This window comes from Mesoplodon densirostris, chromosome 3, assembly GCF_025265405.1.
Source record: "Mesoplodon densirostris isolate mMesDen1 chromosome 3, mMesDen1 primary haplotype, whole genome shotgun sequence".
In the NCBI taxonomy this organism is placed as follows: Eukaryota; Metazoa; Chordata; class Mammalia; order Artiodactyla; family Ziphiidae; genus Mesoplodon; species Mesoplodon densirostris.
The window spans coordinates 102,694,260-102,715,177 of NC_082663.1; positions in this window are offsets into that span (position 1 = coordinate 102,694,260).

Sequence of the window (20,918 nt, forward strand, 5' to 3'; positions counted from 1 at the left end):
TCTCTGCAGCTATTAAATATGATTTTATCAAACACATAATGATGTGGACAGAAATTCACAATGTGTTATCTTAAAAATAAGCTTATTACAAGACAGGGTTACATTATATAATTGCATATATATAGAATTCCAGGGAAAATTATATAAAATATATGCATATAAAATGGAAGTATATATACCAACAAATGTAGCTAGATAATCTCTTAGTGATATTGTGTTTGATATTTATTTTCTTAAGCTACTTGTTCTTTTTTAAATAAATTTCTTATCATGGGTACCAATTATTATCATAATAAGAAAAATAAAAATATAAATAAAAAGAAAGCAAAAAGGTCCTGAACCATGGTGAAACCAATGGATACAGAAACAAGGAAATGTTGGTGAGAGTTTAGAGTCAGAATCTTTTTAATTTTGCAAATGATTCAATGAAGAGAATTCAGAAATGGGGTATAAGAAGAAAATTAATAGAGCTAAAATCTGTGTTACCAGAGAATAGAGGACTTGAAAAAAAATAGGAATCACAATAGGAGGAATAATTGGGGTGGGGCAGTGCATAATGATTTGCTTTTGATTATGCTGATCAATCTCACTACACATTCTGTACTTAAGCTAGTTTATTTTGCTGCACAGGAATGCTATTACATTTCTGCAGAAAATTCCTCTTCAATTCTTCTAGTTGAGTGTCTTTCAAACTGCATATTGCAACCTATTAGTGGGTCATGAAATTATTTAGTGAGTTATTATTCACCTTTTGTTAACAAAATAGAATTGAAGTGAAAGTAAGTGAAGTAAGAATATTGTCTCCTGAAATTCTTAGTTTTTGTGTTTGTGTGTGTGTATGTGTGTGTGTGTGTTCATGTATTTACATCCTGGATAGTGATATTTCTTATTCTATGTTGCTGTCAAAAACATTCAATAGCTATTATCCTAGATAATTATTTTACATTCTCATCTCAGATCTCTAGATCTCCTCCCCCTCCCCACTGTCAATTGATAATCCCCTTATTTCACTGAAAATTTAGAAGTAATCACAGGAGAACTTCACACTTTCTCCTCATTGACTTGATCACATATTTGCATCTGTATTCACATACAAAGCACTTTGTCCTGCTACAATGGTTGAAGCATCTATTTTGCTCTCTAAAACCAACCAATCTCCCACTGTGCCTGAATCCCAACCCTCCCACACACTCAAGGGCAAAAGGACATCACACCTACAATTATTCTCTCACTTGCATCATCGATTCTGCTCTTTCTATTAGTTGGTTCCCATGAGAAACAAAAATCGTGTTATTTCTTCTAATTTTTTTTTAATGTCACCTTTGGACCTACATTCCCTTCAGCAAACACTAAGTTACCACTCTCTCTTTTACAACAAAAGTTCTTGAAAAAGTTATTTCTACTTCCTGTCTCCAATTTTTCTGTTCTCTCTTGGTCCCTCCTAAGTAAGGCTGTGTTCACTGTTCACCACACCAACCTTGTTATTTTTCTGTCAAGATCATAAGTGACTTCTATAATAATAAATCTAGTGGTCATTTCTCAGCCTTCCTCTTACTCAACCATCTAGCAGGACTCGTTATTTCTTAAAACCCTTGCTTACTATTCTTTATCTCCCTCTCCCTTTCTAATCCCCCTCATCTTCCTGAACTTTAAACATTAAACAATTCAGAATCAGTCCTCACATCTGGATTTCTTCTCTTCTTTGTCTATACTTGTTTTCTAAAGATCTCAGCCAGTCCTGTGACTTTTGTTTAACTATATATCTGCTGACAAATAACGTGCTTACATAGTTTGATTTTGCCTCCAGACTTATATATCTAAATATTTATTGATACTTCCCCTCAGATGTTTAATAGACATCTCATATTTAACATGTTCAAAACCATACACTTGATTTCACCATCCTCTACAACCTGTTCAAATTCTTTTGCTTCATAATAAAAGGAAATTCCATTCTACCAGTTTCTAATGCCCTGTCATTCTTGACTACTCTCCTTCTCTTATACCTTATACCAGACCTTCAGTAAAATCCTGAATCTTAACCAGTGTTAACAATCTTCGTCTTTGCCCTTTTGGTACAAACTCCCCTCTTTTTTTCCCCTGCATTATTATATTTTCTGTTACACTTTTGACTGGTCTAAATGCTTCCACATTTGAGCACATGCAATCATTACTCCACAAAGTTGCCAAAGGGTTTCTTTGTAAGTGTAGGTCAGATCTTGTTACTTCTTCATTCAAAATCCTTCAATGGCTTCTCCTCTCATTTGGGGCAAAAGTCAATGTCCTTAACATGTCCCACAAGGCCCTATGTGATTTGAAACCCTGATATCATCTCTATGCGTAACATAGATGTTTTGTGTGTGTGTGTGTGTGTGTGTGTGTGTGTAAAAGTGTAAGAAGTGGTATGATTATAAGATACATATTTAAAATGAGGTCAAAGAGGTATCTCTCCCTCTCTCTCCCTCTTCCCCTCAGGCCTATTCCCTCTGCTAGAAAAGAACACTTTGCCCCCAGATGTGAACATGGTTTGCACTCACACTTCCTTCAGGTTTCTGCTCAAATGGCATTTTATGGAGAGTCTTTACTGATTATCCAATCTAAATTTGTCACCACATTTCCCATCACTCTCCATCTTCTTACTCAGCTTTTCTCCACAGCAATTACCACAACCTGCCACATTTTTGTATTTGCTTATACTTTCTTTTCTCACTAGAATGTAAGTTCTGTGGAGCAGGGACTTTGTTTTATTCACTACCAACTCCACGGCTCTACAGCAGTACTTATCTTTATAGGTTCTCAGTGAATGTAAGTGAATGAATGAGGGAGTGAGTGAGTGAAGACATCCAGAAGCCAGTTGGAAGTACTGGTCTTCATCTTTCAGAAAGTATCAGAGAAGTGAATCTGGAAGTTATTCATATAGAGATCATAAGTAAAACTGAAAAGGCTGAACTGACAAAGTGAGGAGATAAAAGAGAGACAGTAGAGAGGGGTCCAAATATAGACACTTGGAAAATTAGAGGAACTCTATATTTAGGGGCGATTAGATTAAGAAGCCTTGACAGGATACAGAAAAAGAACAAAAAAATAGCAAGACCAAAAAAACAACACTTGCCTTGGAAGCCAGGGAAGGAGAAAGATTTTCCATCAAATGCTGCAGAGCTTAATGAGGTTGTGGATTGAAAGGCCATCAAATTATACTCTATTTAAAGTTATTACAAAATAGTGGCTATATTTCCCTATGCTGTAAAATAAATCCCTGTTGGTTATTTATTTTATACATGGTAGTTTGTGTCTCTTAATCCCATATCCCTATCTTGCCCTTCCCCCCCTCCCCTCTCCCCACTGGTAACCACTAGTTTGCTTTCATCGTAAATCAACAGTACTTCAATTTTTTAAAAAAAACAAGGCCATCAGAGTTGGCAGTTCTGTAACTCATTGGTTATTTCAGAATAGTGGCTTTAGGAGTGGTAGAGATAGAAGACCATATTCATGGGGTTAAGGTAAACAGAGAATATAGAATTCTCATTTGAAAAGTTTTTTTCTATTTTAAGTAATTGAAGATACTAGAGGGTACAGGATGGTTGTGATTGCTTTTGGGACAAGAAAAGAAGTTAGTAAAAAGGAAAGACTTGAAAAACAAGTGATAGAATGAGGTTCCAGTGGAGAATGGAACACAAGGTAAAGAACCTAGGTATGATCTGGAAGGACATGTCCTCTGAAAACAGAATGCATAAAAGAGGAAGAAAGTAACATAAACTTTAAGATGAGAAGAGGGCAAATTGAGGGTACTTACACTGGCTGAGCTCAAACTTCCAAATAAAGTGAGGCAGGAGATAGATAGGCCCCAGGCTGAACAGGTGGAGTTTGTCCCCTGTGGACAGATACTCCAAGATGAAGAGGAGGAGGAGCTAAGCCCTGCCCAGATAAGAGACCACATATTTCTCATTCTCAAAGTCAAGGAGACCTTCCCAACTATACATGCGCAGAAACACTCTTTGGAGGTCTAAAAGGGAGGGGGCGGGCTTTCCTGGTGGCGCAGTGGTTGAGAGTCCACCTGCTGATGCAGGGGACACGGGTTCATGCCCCGGTCTGGGAAGATCCCACATGCCGCAGAGTGGCTGGGCCCGTGAGCCATGGCCGCTGAGCCCGTGCGTCCGGAGCCTGTGCTCCGAAACGGGAGAGGCCACAACAGTGAGAGGCCTGCGTACCACAAAAAAAAAAAAAAAAAGGGACGGGGAGCCACCCCATAGTAAGTGATGTCAACCTACCCAGAGGCCTCTTTGCTAGAATCCATCTTGGCTAAGAGATGCATGCTCACACAGGGGAGGACCCTCAGATATACCAAATACGGACTCAGAACCAGGCAAAGCAAGATGATTGGCCAAAGGAAACCCAGAAGTATTGTCCCATAAAAGTGATTCAAACTGCCACGAGGGCGAAACTCTCTCTCTGAGGCCGCCCGTGTGTCTATCCACACGTACTCTTTTTACTCCTAATAAACACTTTAGTTGTTTCACTGCTTTCCGTCTCTATGTGGAAATTCATTTCTACACAGCTGAAGGGCCAGGGCCTTACCACTGGCCACTGGCCCTGGTGGTCTAGTGGCTAGGACTCAGTGCTGTCACTGCCACAGGCTAACTTCAATGTCTGCCGGGAAGCGAAATCCTGCTTCAAGCCGCTGCAGGCTGAGGCCACCCGAGATCAAAAGTGGCAAATGAGATCATCTACTGATATACAGCTACTTCTATCTAGAAATACTTTAATTAACTTCATGTATCAGATATTATTACAAAATAGTAAATATAAGTCATTTTACAGATGGGATATAATCTTTACTCTTTGTCTAATATTCATAAAACTACAAATCAAAAAGCATACACCTGGAGTCGAGCCAAGTGGAGACTAGATTTTGAAACAAAAACCTACTTTACAGAAAGAAATGACTCCAAACCCCTAAACATCATGAGACATTGTTCTGCTCTTGAACACAAACACCAAATGATGCCAAGATCCAAGGCCTTCAGACTTGCAGGAAAATACAGCACATTCCCCCTAACATTAGCAGCTATTGAAAATCATCATCTTTCACATTCAACTGTTAACCAGGTTTTGTGCAGTTCATTTAAAAGCTTCCTTGGAGAAGCACTTAGTCTGCATGACAAGATATCTCAGAACAGAGTGTGTGTGTGTGTGTGTGTGTGTGTAAATTTCTTACTGAAATTTGACCCAGAGTTCCTGAAGCCAATAAAGCTCACTTGACTTTTTAAAAATTTGAACTTCACCTTCAAGCTTTCCACTCTCAAATAAAAGCATCAGAGAAAACATTCAGCAACACCACTGTAACAAACAAAGGTGAGAGGTGTCCATGGTGGAGGAAAGGGAGCATGAGACACTCCAAGAGTGGTCCAAAAGACACATTCAGGAAGCAGACAACTAGAAAACACGCACAACTGCTAACCAGACCTGACCAGGGTAGTATTTCTCCTCACAACAGACTGTTAAGCATACACTGCCAAGCAGCACTCAGTTTATGAAATCAAGAAGGTGCACAGGCTTTGCCATGGGTTGTTAGTTTTCCTAAACTTCATATTTCTATTGTGCAAGTTTAAGACACTTAATAGGTATATTTGTTTTGGAATGAATAAATGAACAAAATGATATGTTTGTGTGTGTGTACATGTGTGTGTGTGTGTGTGGTGTGTGTGTGCATGCTCCCGTGCTTGCTGAGTGTCAGACGGAATGCCGATATCCAACAGGGAGAGGGACTGCCTGACAGTCTCAGAGAACAGACCATAGACATGCACTCAGGGTTGGGCTCCTTCCAAGCAACCTGGCCAATTTCCCAGTACAGATGGTGGCCAGTCTCCTGAGAGAGATTATCTAATGCTTTTGGACAAACCTCAGTCTTTCTTAAACCTCCTGAGCACCATATTTTCATAGACTGAATTAGCAAAAAGAATTTCCTGTACCGTAAAAGGACTGTTGGACTAATAAAATGGTATTGCATGACCTATACACAGATCCTAGATAGTGTAGTCTGGTAATTAACAGCCTGCACTTGAGAATTCAAAATACTTACATGACAATAACTGCTCCACCACATACCAAATGCATGATTTTGGAAAAAGAAGTTAAACTTCTGGAGATGGACTTCCTTCTGCCATAACAACAACCTATCTCAAAGTTTATTGGGGAACTAAATGAAATAAAGAATATAAAGGTCAGCACATTGTCTGGTACGTAGCAAATCCTCAATAAATATTAGCTGCTTAGAATGGGTGTTTTAAAAAGGGAGAAAGTTTTGTCAGTGTGTTTGTGAATATGTTTGCTTGTATATGCAAAGACTACCTCTGAAAGGATAATGTCAGTTGCCCTCAATGAAGAGAACCTGGTAGCTGGGAAAGGGGTGTTAGTAAGTCTTTCATTGTATAACCTTTTGTGTCTCTTGAAATTTTAACCACTTGAAATTATCACCTTTTAAAAAATCATAAAATTTAAATGTAGCAAATAGGAGTTTCTATTAATTTTACTCACTTCTAAGCATAGCACATATGATGCATTTCTGTATAATGTGTCCCACATTAAATTAAGAAGTAATCCAAATACAAAGCTGGAAGAGGACTCATATTTCCCTCTTTTTTTATCTACCCTAATACATTTCCCAAAATTGTTTGTTCCTTTTGCTCTCTGCTTAGCCATTGATTAAATACATAGGTAGTCCTGGCTTCACCTTGTTTCAAATGTATGAATTTCAGTTAATATAGTTTAAATAACAACAGTCCCTCAACAAAATGGTTCAAATTTTAGTTACTGTGGTACATTTACTGTGAATAAATTGCATGAAGAACAGACTTGCTGCTAGCTCTTTAGTCTACAAATCACTGTATAAATAGCAGCTACACATCATGATCAGTTACCAATCATGTCAACTCTTTTAAAGCCTGTTGGTGATTGGTCATTGTGCATCTGTCATTCACGTTACCTTCAAATAGTAAAGCACATAGTTGTGTTGTCTCCTTGTCTCTCAGTGACAAACCCAGTCACATTTTATAATATTGAATAATCTGAAGAGAGAATTGGTCAAAATATGAAAGTGCAAGAAAGAAGTGAAAAGCAATACTACTAGAAGTGAAACTGGATATTATTAGAACTCATTGTCCTACAAAAAAGATTAAGATATCCCAGAGAAGTGACAGCCACAAAAAGTTTCTCATTTAAAGAACTCTTGGAGATATTTCACAACATTCAAAGTGCAAAAGATAGAATTTTGGAAATGAATCCAAATTTTGAAAGGAGTATGACAATTCACTAAGACATGAAAAAAAGATTCTTGTCCCATATGCTGTTACATTATAAGAAGAAAAAGGCAAACACTGATCAAACTACAGTTGACACTTTTTTCAAAGAAATAAAACACTTTAATTCCCAGTGTTTCTAATGTTTTAAATTTCAGAGTATTAAATAAATATTGGTTTTACCATTTTTTTTTCATTTCCCTTTACATTTATAACCAACAGTAAGGGATTAGTTAATGTTTTGCCAAAAAAATGTTTAAAGGTCATATAACAAGTATTTAATTTGGTATGACTGGCCCTGTATAGTCTGCCTTTATAACTTCACATCCCACATCTTTGCTCTCTCTACCCTAGCTGTACTGGCATTATTTTAGTCTCTATATTCACCATGCACACTCCTGCCACAGACTCTTGCCATGTAGCTCCACTTGCTTCCTTCCCTTTTTCATCTACTTACCTCCTACTTAATCTCCAATTCTGCAACTGTCACTTATGCAAGGAAGAGATCTTCTGTTTGCCCCTCCAGAACTGCATTCTGCTCTTCTCCACCTTTCTCCATTCTAACCTGCAAGGACATAACAATGGGCTCACCTTCCCTGTGGTCCCATCAAGTTATTTGTTCTCTCAGCTCCCCCTTTTCAATGTCACTGCAGGTTTGCAACATTCCTCCTGTGAGGAAGGCAGCTCCCTCTACTTAGCCATCTGTCTCCAGGCTCTAATAAGCCCCTCTATCTCTTGCTGTATTAGGCCTAGGGTGGAAATGTCCAACCCTTGCCCTACCCCCCAACCACTTCTTTATACATAGATGCTTTATTATACTCTCTTCAAATTATCTTATTTGTGCCCTGTGTTTCCTGTCAGAATCCTAACTATGGTCTTGTTCCTGCTTTGTTCTCCAACATCGTCTCTTAAGACTTAGACCTTCATCCCAATCCATACAGCTTACAGTCTCAACTGCAAGATACTGGACTACTTACAGCTCCCTGATGGTGCCCTTTTTACCCTTAAATCTTCTTCCTTATTATTCACCTGCCCCAGTATCCACCCACAATTCAGAAGTATTCTCTTCCTGAAAGCTTTGACATCCTCAGCCTGCAACCTTCTGGTTTGGGTAGTCATTTGAGCTCCCATAACACTCTGTCTATACCATAGCCTTATCACTCTGTGACTGATTATTCGTTTGCCTTTCCTACAAGGCTCTGAACCATTAAGTCTGTAGTTTCTAGTCCCCCAGGGCCTAATAAACTGCCTGGTATATGATAGCTATTCAATAAATGAAAACTACAAAGCTGTATATAAAGTCGAGCTAAAGTAGTTCAGAGCCTTACTATGATACATTAAGGAACAGTAAATTATCAACATGTTTATCTCTTTTCCCAAGACAATTTTTTTCTCCAAATATAGCATCTTAGTAAGAATACAGTTACCATAGCCAAAATACTGCAATAAGTGTACAGCATGATGTAATTTCCTTCATCAGACATTTAGTCCTTCTGAAAATAAAATCTTTAGGCTTACTTCTCAATCCTTCTTCACTGAGCATTTTATCCCTTCAGTGTTGTCAAAGAAAATACAGCATATTGAAAAGCAAAGATAACCCCAAAAATTGGGTCAAGAAAGGTTTTGGAAGGTTTTTCTAGGTAAAACATTATGAATTTTTCATAGCATTGCTACTCCCACACCACTTGCAGTATTGATGCACATTTACCACTTGTTTCCATGCTTTTATTAAAACTATTTTTCTCTTCTCTTGTATGGCTACCTCTTCCTCTCTCCTTCCCCATTCAACCACATTATTCTTCACCCTATTCTTTAGAGAATGTTATGGTGTGCCAACTAAATTTCCTTACCCCTTTCAGGACTAGAGCACTTATTCCTTCAATTGCTGGGAATGTTGACAGTTGATGCTCACAGCTGAATCCTCCTTTCTAAGGAGTACCTTCAGCTGAGCAGAGCTGTAGCTCTATCACACCTTCTTCCTGGGGGCAGTCCACATCCAACGACTAGTCAGTGTGGAGGGTTAGGAGAGGAAGGCAAATAGAGAATGTAGAGCAAAATGACTCCCTTGTTCCAGTTATGAATGACTATGCAGGGACATCTCAGCTCCAGAGGTCTCCATGGGATCAGCTGAGCTGCTGCTGTGATTGTTTGACAGCCCAGTCCCTCCCTCAGCTTAATCTACTTTCCTTCATTTCCCTCAATGGTTGACCCTGAGAGCACTCCATAAACTTGCTGCATGCCAATCACTATCTGAGTCTGCTTTCTGGGGAAACTATGAGAGCCCTCAAGAAGGAGCTCATGTAAATAAGCTAATATGAATTCTTCCGTGCTCCCTTCCATGAATATTTAATCATATACAAACATATATGGGCATATAAATGTACATATGTATAATAAGTACATGATTTTTGCTTTTTTAAAAATGAGATCTCATGGGGGCTTCCCTGGTGGCGCAGTGGTTGAGAGTCCGCCTGCCGATGCAGGGGACACGGGTTCGTGCCCCGGTCCGGGAAGATCCCACATGCCGCAGAGCAGCTAGGCCTGTGAGCCACGGCCGCTGAGCCTGCATGTCTGGAGCCTGTGCTGAGCAACGGGAGAGGCCCCAGCAGTGAGAGGCCCACGTACCGCAAAAAAAAAAAAAAAAAATGAGATCTCATTATAAATTCCTTTATTTTCCCATTCAACAATACCTATATAATTTCCTCTAGACAATTTGTATAGCTCCATAGCTTTAGTTCATTCTTTTAGCAGCTAAATGATATTCCATGGTATAGATATATAATATATTCAATTATTCATCTTTTGATGGGCACTCACCTTCTTACAGTATTATTTTACTTTGGCTTCCATGAACAATGCTGGAATAAATATTATTGTATATATACCCTAATAGACTGGTACCTCTATTTCTGTAGGATAGATTTCTAACGGTGGCACAAAGTTCAGGAGTATGTATATACTTTTTTCAAACATATATTGCCAGATTTATTTTCAAAACTCTATAAAATTCACACTAATGCAGATGATAACTTTTGAACTGATTCTATATATCTCATTTTGATATACTTCTTTCTTGTCCTCTAACATAGCCAAGTTATTTTGTATGAACTTTCTTTTTTCAGGGTGAAGATACAGAAGGGTCCCCAAAACACACTTTGACAACTTTTTAACAACTAACAGAACATGGAAAATATATTTTTATTTTTTAAATTTTTATTGGAGTGTAGTTGATTTACAATGTTGTGTTAGTTTCTGCTGTACAGAAAAGTGAATCAGTTATACATATACATCCACTATTTTTTAGATTCTTTTCCCATATGAAAATATCTTTTTAAAAGCAAAAGTACTGCTTTCAATGCGGGGCAAGTCTAGCTTTCTTTTAAGTTAGTGTTAAAACAAAGTTAGAGGGACTTCCCTGGTGATGCAATAGTTAAAAATACGTCTGCCAGTGCAGGGGACACGGGTTGGATCCCTGGTCCGGGAAGATCCCACATGCCGCGGAGCAACTAACCCATGTGCCACAACTACTGAGCCTGCACTCTAGAGCCTGCGAGCCACAACTACTGAAGCCCGCGTGCCTAGAACCTGTGCTCCACAACAAGAGAAGCCACCGCAAAGAGACGCCCACAAGCTGCAACCAAGGGTAGCCCCCTGCTTGCTGCAACTAGAGAAAGCCCATGTGCAGTAATGAAGACCCAATGCAGCCAAAAATAAATAAATAAATAAATAAATAAATAAATAAATAACGAAGTTATAGGCTATCAGTCTGCTTAATTTTATCTGAGACAATTTCTTTTTTTAATTCAAATGTTCTAAAAAGCAGTAGAATGCATTCAACCTCTTTTCCCCCAACAATTGGTATTAGAAAGTGGCTATATGTGTTCAAAAGTGAGTGATAACCAGTACAAATTATTAGAATCAGGGATTTCTCAGGATCCTGGAAATAAATGTTGCTTTTTAAAAGCAGAAAACAACATACAACTTACCATAATCAAATTTTAAATGCACTCAAGTGCAAGATTAACTAAACGTGACCATCCATGATTTCAAAAGCAAACCATTATGGAAATTTTAAAAAAACATGATAAAAATATTAAGTTCTTAAGTGTATTTCTCATGACAAAATAAAATGTACATTACACAAACCTCAACTATTGTGCCATTTGAAAATTTGTCAAGATTTGCAAGGAAAACAGTTTTCCCCTTTGTTTTAGCTAAATTAGAAGTTAATGAACTGAATATTCCAGTGTAGCATTAACGTAAATAAATACAAATCTATGACAAGAGTTAATCAAATTGAGTTGAACAATACATTTTCCCAAGTACATTTTGCACAAAACCACAAGCTGAGGAGTAATTATTTTTATGCATGGGCACTTGGCATTTTCAACTTGAAAAACATTTTTGTCAAGTAAAGTCAATACTATTTGTAAGCTCAACCTACTGGTTGCTAATGTTAGGACACCATCTTGTGGATAAGGCATCTAATTTGGAAACCTGTCTATGTGAAATCACTTACAAAGCAAAAGGTAAAAAATGTTCTAAGTATCATAGAAACTAATCCATAGCTTCACCTTTATTTTATTAGCATGTCTACATAAGGTAAAGGTTAAGAAAAGAATACTGAATGATTTTTATCAAAAGAGCTTTTTTCCCACTGTGCATCAGCTGCAAACTAAATGTTATATTTCAGAATAGCTATCTGTTAGAAAAGCATTTTAATGAAAAAAATTTCCAGAGAATTAATGAAATCCTTATTAGTGAAAGTAACTTTTCATTTAATACTATAATTTAGTGCCAAACATTTTTTAAGTTATAGATTAATTGCCCTGGGTTTCATATGGTCAATATCGATAAGGATGTATGAGCTATATGAGAATCTCAAATATCAAATTGGTTTTCTCTTTAAAATGTATTAATATTTCCATTAGTCTCTCTAAAATTAAAATGTCTTTAATTCTTACAGGAATACTGATATATTGGGGCTTTATAAAAGAGAAATAAATTAGCAGAGCACAGTACAATGTCTGGAGGGCTGGGCACTACCTCTGGAACTAATCAGCCACCCACCTTGGACAGATCAATTCACTTATTATGTCTTAGTTGTCACAGCTGTCAAAAGGAATAATGGCAGCTTAACCCAACAATATTTGCAAAGATATAAAACAGTATGTGTCAAATTTCTGAGTCTACCATAATATAGGAAATGAAAAGAGAAATGGATCTGATTTTATTCCTGGTTCCAGTTCCTGAACTCTGAAACAACTGGTTTCTTTGGCACTTGTTAAAATTTTGCTGATCATCCCTATATGCTCCCAACACATTTTCTTTTTTTCTTTTCATAAGGTTTTTTGAGCGGGGTCTATTACTTGCAATAAACCAGCTTGGCCAAAACACCAGCCATGTGACTTAGGGAAAGAAATTACACCCATTTAATGGAGAAGGGATTAAAAATTCAGGTCTGGGTTTGAAAATCTGACTTCTTCACTTACCAGCTGGATTACTTTGGGTAAGTTATTGAGCTTTCTCTCCCTTGGTTTTCTAATTTTCCTGAAAGGGTTCTGAAGAGTGCTACTATAAAGTGTGTAACACATTTATCACAGTGATTGCAGTGTTTCAAGTAGGATATGGCAAAAAATAATAGTTTCTCATAATTATTATAAATGGATATTATTTAATTTGACCTCCTTCCCAACTTGAAAATAAACCAGAGCATGAAATATCCATCATTCACAATATCTGTAGGAGAAATAATGCTGTTCTGCACTAATGCCCACAAAATATCCAGTCAGAAGAAGACTTAAATGGTACTTTGATGGAGTCTGAATTGATTTTCTCTAAAGGGCTGAAGCTTTAAAACAATTTTTAATTTCCCTACTGTACCACAGTACACAGAAAACAGTACATTCAACTCCTGGAAAGATTTGAATCTCCACAGACCATTAGTCTATAATGAAAATAATTTATGAGAATCTTTGACTTACAAAGGTGACTTACCTTCCCTGTAATGGATTTGAAACTGCTTCAGTTAATATGGGGTCAAGGTTCAGCAAACTGAAGACTGTTCAAATAGCTTAGTCACAGAGGTGATCAGATATCTTGGTGAAGGAAACAGAGCAATATAAAGATAACTCTTAGTCTCTCTCTTACTATACAATCCTTTAAAAAGCAAAAAATCCAATTGGCTATTTTAGAAATTTGATAATACATTGTTTGCAGCCACATATGTGACTATATATTTATTGAACTAAAAATGCAGTTAACTAAAACAAAAGCATTTCATAAATGGACAAAAAGAAGTCTCAGGAAATAAGTCAACATGCCCCTCATCACCTTTTTTTTCTTTTCTAAATCAATTTCTGAACTCCCTTTAAGGGTCAGCTCAATTCTCAACATTTCCCTTAATTCTTCCTTATCCATCACAATTAGTAATGACTGTACTAAGCCATCTTATACTAGATTTGATTCCACGTTTATAAGTTGGGGCCAAATCAAGACACTCCAAGCAAACTAAAAACCTAGGATTCCATCAAATCCATAGCCCTTAAATACAAATTTAGCATTTACCTTGGAGGGAGAAAACCTGATTTTTTCATGTTCATGGAAGTATAAACATATTTTTTCATATTCAGACTGAAGGATTTGCTACATGCATAATATTTGAACTCATTTGGATTATATTTCATTTCATATTTTTCTTAGTCACAACTGGATCACATTATTCACACTCAAAAATACTGAAGGTAATGTACAGGAATATAGTTCCAAATTCTTTTCCAAAATAGGTGTATTTGAAAAATCAATGAGAAATTCTGTTATGTCCCCACCCCTACCCTTTGAAAATCATTATCCTAGCATGTTAGCACAATGTTGAGTTATAATAGATATTTAATATAGATTTGTGGATTTCATAAGGACTTTCCATGAACCTACTGCTTTCATGACAGTTTTAGATTCCCTTTTTCCTGTGTTAACGTATCTCTATACTATGTCTCATAGCAAAATAATCATGTTTTTCAGTAAGTCATATTTTAAGGTAATTCCTAATACACATCTCTCAATAATTTCAAATATTAGCATTTTTGCTGCTTGGTTAAACTACTTTTTAATTATGCTTTTATATACTCACACTATGCACTTAACTTTTTAATGGAAATCAATAGTGCATTCTATTATGAGCTGATTCACTGGCAGCAAAGATTTGAGAGAAACATTTTGCATATTACATTCTTGCTTACAACTGAATCCAGATTGATCCAGTGCATTTATAGTAAGAATTCTTCATTGAAAGCAATGGATCTGAGCCCAGATTAAGAATGCTCCATTGCTTTCTAAGAAGTACAGTCATAAAACTTATTATATTTAATATCAGGATCATCTTTCACCTTCCGCCTCCTTACAACTTGTACATTGTCTTTAACCCAAGACAATATAATATCTTTTCTCATTTTCATGAAATATTTCTGAAATGTGTTACACAGAAAGCTAAGTTCTAGTCAAGAGTACCAGATGATGGGAATGTAAATTGATACACCTACTATGGAGAACAGTTTGGAGGTTCCTTAAAAAGCTAAAAATAGAACTACCATACGACCCAGCAATCCCACTACTGGGCATATACCCTGAGAAAACCATAATTCAAAAAGAGTCATGTACCACAATGTTCATTGCAGCACTATTTACAATAGCCAGGACATGGAAGCAACTGAAGTGTCCATCGACAGAGGGATAAAGAAGATGTGGCACATATATATACAATGGAATATACTCAGCCATAAAAAGAAACGAAATTGAGTTATTTGTAGTGAGGTGGATGGACATAGAGTCTATCATAGAGATTGAAGTAAGTCAGAAAGAGAAAAATAAGTACCGTACGCTAACACATATATATGGAATCTAAAAAAAAAAAAAAAAAAAAAAAAAGGTTCTGATGAACCTAGGGGCAGGACAGGAATAAAGACACAGACGTAGAGAATGGACTTGAGGACACGGGGAGGGGGAAGGGTAAACTGGGATGAAGTGAGAGAGTAACATTGACATATATATACTACCAAATGTAAAATAGATAGCTAGTGGGAAGCAGCTGCATAGCACAGGGAGATCAGCTCAGTGCTTTGTGACTGCCTAGAGGGGTAGGATAGGGAGGGTGGGAGGGAGATGCAAGAGGGAGGAGATATGGGGATATATGCATATATATAACTGATTCACTTTGTTATAAAGCAGAAACTAACACACCATTGTAAAGCAATTATACTCCAATAAAGATGTTAAAATAAATAAATAAATAAAATGGGATTAAAAAAAGAGTACCAGATGATTATTGCTATCAATAGTAGTTACAATAAAAGAAATAAATTTAAAATGTCTTCTTGTTGCTGTTTATTTTTTAACTGAGGTTCTTATAATCTGACAATTCTGCCATTTCTCATGTACACCACAATCCGACAGCTGAGATAATATTATAAGACTATTGTTAGAGAAAAAAAGCAAGTCTAAGTTGCTTTTTCTCCAGTCCTGGTTATGGGTTATGCTGAGTTGTTCACCCACCTGATACTCATTCTCCTCGTGCCAGGATACACACATTGACACATAGAAAGTGGTTGAGGGGCAATATATAATTGGTGAGCAATCAAAGGAGAAAGAAGTTCTCTGCAAAAGTACTTGGTTTACAAAATGTTAAAGTTAATCATTTTGACCTACTTAGCATCACATTTGAACTAAATTAAGAGACAAAGTTGGCTATAATTTATTAAATCAAGCACTCTTTTATGTGTAGGAAGATGCTCATCAGAACAGGGGAAGATAAAAACCCAGCAACATACTGAAGAGTCATAGAGTCACTGACTATTTTAACTGAAAATGTCTTTAAATATCATCATGCCCTAATATGTTAACCACTCAGCTTTTGTTCGAGTGAAATAAAAGAATAAATAAATTCATGGCTGATCAAATTAAGAAGAGTGAGAGTTGCTTTCAGAGAAGTATGAGAAATAACATTTTTAAACAAGAACTTCATATATTTAATATGTTACAGTATTATTGTTTAAGAAAAAGGATTTTTGAAAATATGTATTGGATTTTCAAGTCAATAATAAGAAACATCAAATCTTTTTAAATACATAGTTAATAGTTGCAAATATATTAAACTACAACAAGCACAAATGCAATTTTATTAAAATTACTTTCTTCAATTTCAGGCTTCAGTAGATATTATCAGAATTAGTCGTAATTAATTTTAACCCAATCTAAATTTAGAGGCTTAAGAAATCTTGATACTGTGCTTCAGAAACTAAGAGTTTTAAAACCTGATTGCAGTTTTGTAATTACAGATAGATATGATATCACAACTTGTTATTCCTCTCAAATCTAACAGAAGTAAAGTAAATGTGATCCCTTGACTAGAGAATTTTGGATTCTGATTCATTAGGCAAGCAACCCAAGTCTGACCAAACTTTCAAAGAATCCTCCAAGAGGCCTTATAAAGAAAAAAGTAATGTTAGAGATTCCAGTATTGTCATAAATTGGGAGGGCTTAGTCTTGATGCATCTGGACCCAAATAGTATCACCCAGTGAGGAGGAAACAACTTAGACCAGATGCAAAAAGAGAGGCTGAGTACAGTTGATAGTATTGGTATTGTTCGCCCAATCTCCATTACAACTCCATTTGTATGCAGCACTATCATTTTGTTTACAGGCTTACTCTATTCCCACTGACTGTGGTTTTGGTAGGATGTCAATTAAGGGGCCCAAAGGGGAGGGGAAAATATAGATTAATCTAGACCATTCAAACATACACAATTACTCTAAGAAATTTAACTCCCTGTAATTGAGCTCAGGATTTCAAGAGAAAAGATGTGCAGCTGATTTCGTCCCCATGGTGATGGAATCCTGAACAAACAGCCCATCATTTCCTGCTGCCTCTAGCCTCAGTATTACCTTTCTAAAGACCTAATCCTGTAGCTTTTTTGTCTATGTGTGAGAAACTCCCATATTCTTCTAATAAATGTTTCTTAGTCTCACTCTTAGATAAGCTCAAATAAGTTTCTGTTACTATTATCCAAATAGCCTAAGTGTTTCACTGAGAAGTTGGCCTGAGTTCAGAACTGACCTCTAAGTAGAGAGAAGAGATGCTGATAGAAAAAGTCAGTGTTCCAAGAGCAGTATCAAAGTGATGAGGCTTCGTCAGTCTTGGTTATGTCAAGGTTTGACATCAAAGGAGATTCACTGCAGGGAAAAATGCACATTAGGAGGAGAACAAATAGCAGGAACTATACTTTTACATAAGCAATCGTATTGTCAGTATGGACCAATCAATCCCTTCAAAATAGTAGGGCATCCAGGAACAAGGATGTTGGGAGTAGGGCCCCTAGCTAGAGGAAGAGACTGGCAGTATATTAGTGATCTCATGGGCAAAAGTTCAGCACAAGGGACCAAAGAAGTGGGTAGAGGTGGTATGTAGCTCAGGTCCCCCTTAACTGTAAGAGCTCACCCTAGTACAGCTGAGCCTGGATTCAGGTTTGGTTCAAAACTTCCCCTGTTGTTGGGACCAAAGAAGTCAATAAAACTTTCAACTCTAGTCAGGAATGTACCAAGGGCTGGGCAAAGCTTCACCAGGTCTTTCAGCTGGGGTGACTAGGTAGGGCTGGGAGAAGCTGGCCATAACAGGACACAGATGGTTGGTTAAGAGTGGAAAACGTCAGTGATAAGATTTGTCTTGAGCTGAAAAAAAAAGTTTAAATATATAATCTACCACCCTTCTTGATATTTCCCAATACTAATTTGAATTTGAATACATTCAAATGTATTCTGCATTTGAATACATTCTTCTCTCTTCTTGGGTTGTCCTTTCCTCTATTTTCCATGGTAAGATTGTTTTTTATATATTAGATCCAGCTCAAATGCCATTTATTTTCTAGGAAGTGTTCTTGGCTCTTCAAATGGGTTTACGATACTTTTACATAATTCTAATTTCAGTTAAGTATTTATTCCTCCTACAAGAAGGCATGGACAATTTCTAAGTAATATATGGACCTGTTCACTGTTCCCTGTACATCTCAGGCATACAGAAGTAGTTGTTGAATGAATGAATGCCAAGTTCATGAAAGTTATAACTCCCTCTCTGACAGGATTATTGAGATCTCTCTTTAATGTTTCAAGTACTTATGAAAAATGCTTCAGTGGAAATTAAACTTCATTAGCAACTGAGACACCATTTGCCCTCCTTTACACACAAAGTTAATTCTATAACTGATGGAGAAATCTCCCCAAATTGAGGAGAAAGGTAAGAAAATGGAGAAGATTAGAGGAGAAAGGAAGTACATGTCTCAAAACTTAGCTGTGAAAATATATTTCCATATTCCTTAGGTACTCCTTTCTGGTGCAGAGATGAAATAGAACAACATGGTATTTTAGTCTGTATTTGGAAAACATGCATAACAAGAACATCAGTTACAATAGAAAAAAAAAAGGTGCTCGGGTTGTCTAGATTCTCTGTGGTTGATGAAGGATCATTCTCTGCTTTGTTCAGATGGCTCTTTATTCCAGATCAAAGACTTGAAAGTATTTTTTCTTCTCTGATACCTGAAATGTCAGTTTTTAATGCCCACAGTCATGAGCATTATCTTCTTAGAAAAGAATTCTTCCTGAAGGATACAGAATAATAGGTAGCTTGTAATGCACATACTTGAAAGCTTTCTATTTAGAAGTTACTTCTATTTAAAACATAAAATAAAAATGTTTAAAAGGAGGGATTTTTGCATCTTTAAGGGGAGTGAATTTTGCATCATTTAACTTTATTTCTTATCCCTATAGAACCAGATTTACCCATAAGGTAACCATGACAGCCTGTTCCCTTATAATATATATAAAGTTCAAGAGACAACAAATAAAATAGTCAAGAGATAATTTGTTTCATAAAATTTCAGATAAACTTGGTGTTAACAATGTAAAGTTCTGAGAAATATGTCAATATATAAAGCACACTTGTGCATCTCCTGGAAGACTGGCCTTTGGAAGAAATCAGACCCTGTTTCTTTTACAAAGATAATCAGGAGTCCAAAAAATTTTCAATGAGCTTATGAACTTTCAGAAGGTTAAAGTCTCTATTCCTGTTTCTCAGGGAGTCTTTCTATAGCTTTAACAAACTCAGCACAAGTTACACCCATCAAATATGTTGGCGTTTACAAGACAACTGTGCCTACAAGAAACTAGGCCTACATTTTCACTTGTCTTACTGGAGTTTGACATTATAAAACAGTGACTCAAATTTTTCTATCAAATAATGCTGCTAGTTTATTTATAAGAGTGAGAGACTTGATTCCAAAACCACAGCAATTTGGAGAATTTCCTTTTTCAAACATCAGGACCTCAAAGCATGAATACATTAGAGCTTATACACTGACAGATAAAACTTCCTTCATAAACTGTCTTCTTTTCATTAAGACTTTGTGATAATTATGTCAAATTAAGTACCAAAGAATGTTTCTTTCTAAAAAGTTGTATCTAAAATGTAAACTGAGTCATCTAACTTTTTTGAAGGAGTGAGTCTAATTAGCTGAGGGCCATCCTAATGATGTAGTAAAATTTTTGTCTGGTTTACTGCTTGTATTTTTATTGGGTCTTTTTAGAGATGCAATACAACATAAATCTTCAGATGGCCCCAAATTCCATGAAGACACATGAAACAAGTGATCATCTTACTGCCTCCTAAAGGGAGAAAGGATAAAAAGCTTCCCAATGTACTGAAAACACTCTCCAAAACTCTCTCCTCAGAAATCCCCTTCTCTTTCTTTCAGGGTTTTTTCTCTTTAGTCTTCAAAACCAGAGTTGCTTCATTAGAGCTTAGATTAAAACTAAGAAATTCTGGCTTGGCTGTCTTTATGGCAATGTAGATGTCCAGGATGTTGCTGAAGAGGGGCCCATCATCTCCATGGTACACAGGTTAAAAGGAAGTCTCTTCCTCCCAGGAAGCTAAGAAATGCTATCTGATACCTAATTACTTTTCCACATTCTTTTGTCCTGCAGCCCAGGGAAGAGTAGAATCTACAACTCTTCTGGAGCTGGAGGAATCAGTCATTCCAGGGATCTCCCCTCTCTGGGAATGGAGAGAGATGCGTTAGGTAGGAAGGACTAGGCCCTTCCACGTCAACCATTGAAACCATGACCAGTTTATGATCAATTTTACACTTGTACTTTACTGACAACCAGTCCAAAACACTCTCCAAGGGAAGATAATAAAAGAAAAAAGAGGGGCTTCCCTGGTGGCGCAGTGGTTGAGAGTCCGCCTGCCGATGCAGGAGACACGGGTTAGTGCCCCGGTCCAGGAAGATCCCACATGCCACGGAGCGGCTGGTCCCATGAGCCATGGCCACTGAGCCTGCGCGTCCGGAGCCTGTGCTCCACAACGGGAGAGGCCACAGCAGTGAGAGGCCGGCGTACCGAAAAAAAAAAAAAAAAAAAGAAAAGAAAGAAAAAAGAGGCAAAGGATTATGGCTGGAAGTGGAAGGTTTTTTAGTTCCTTTGGTATATAGAGCAGTGAAGTCTCAACGATTCTTCAAGCAAATCAGTACAATGGAGAAGTAAAGTAACAAAACCCGAAAAGAATGGGAGCGTATCAGATAAAGG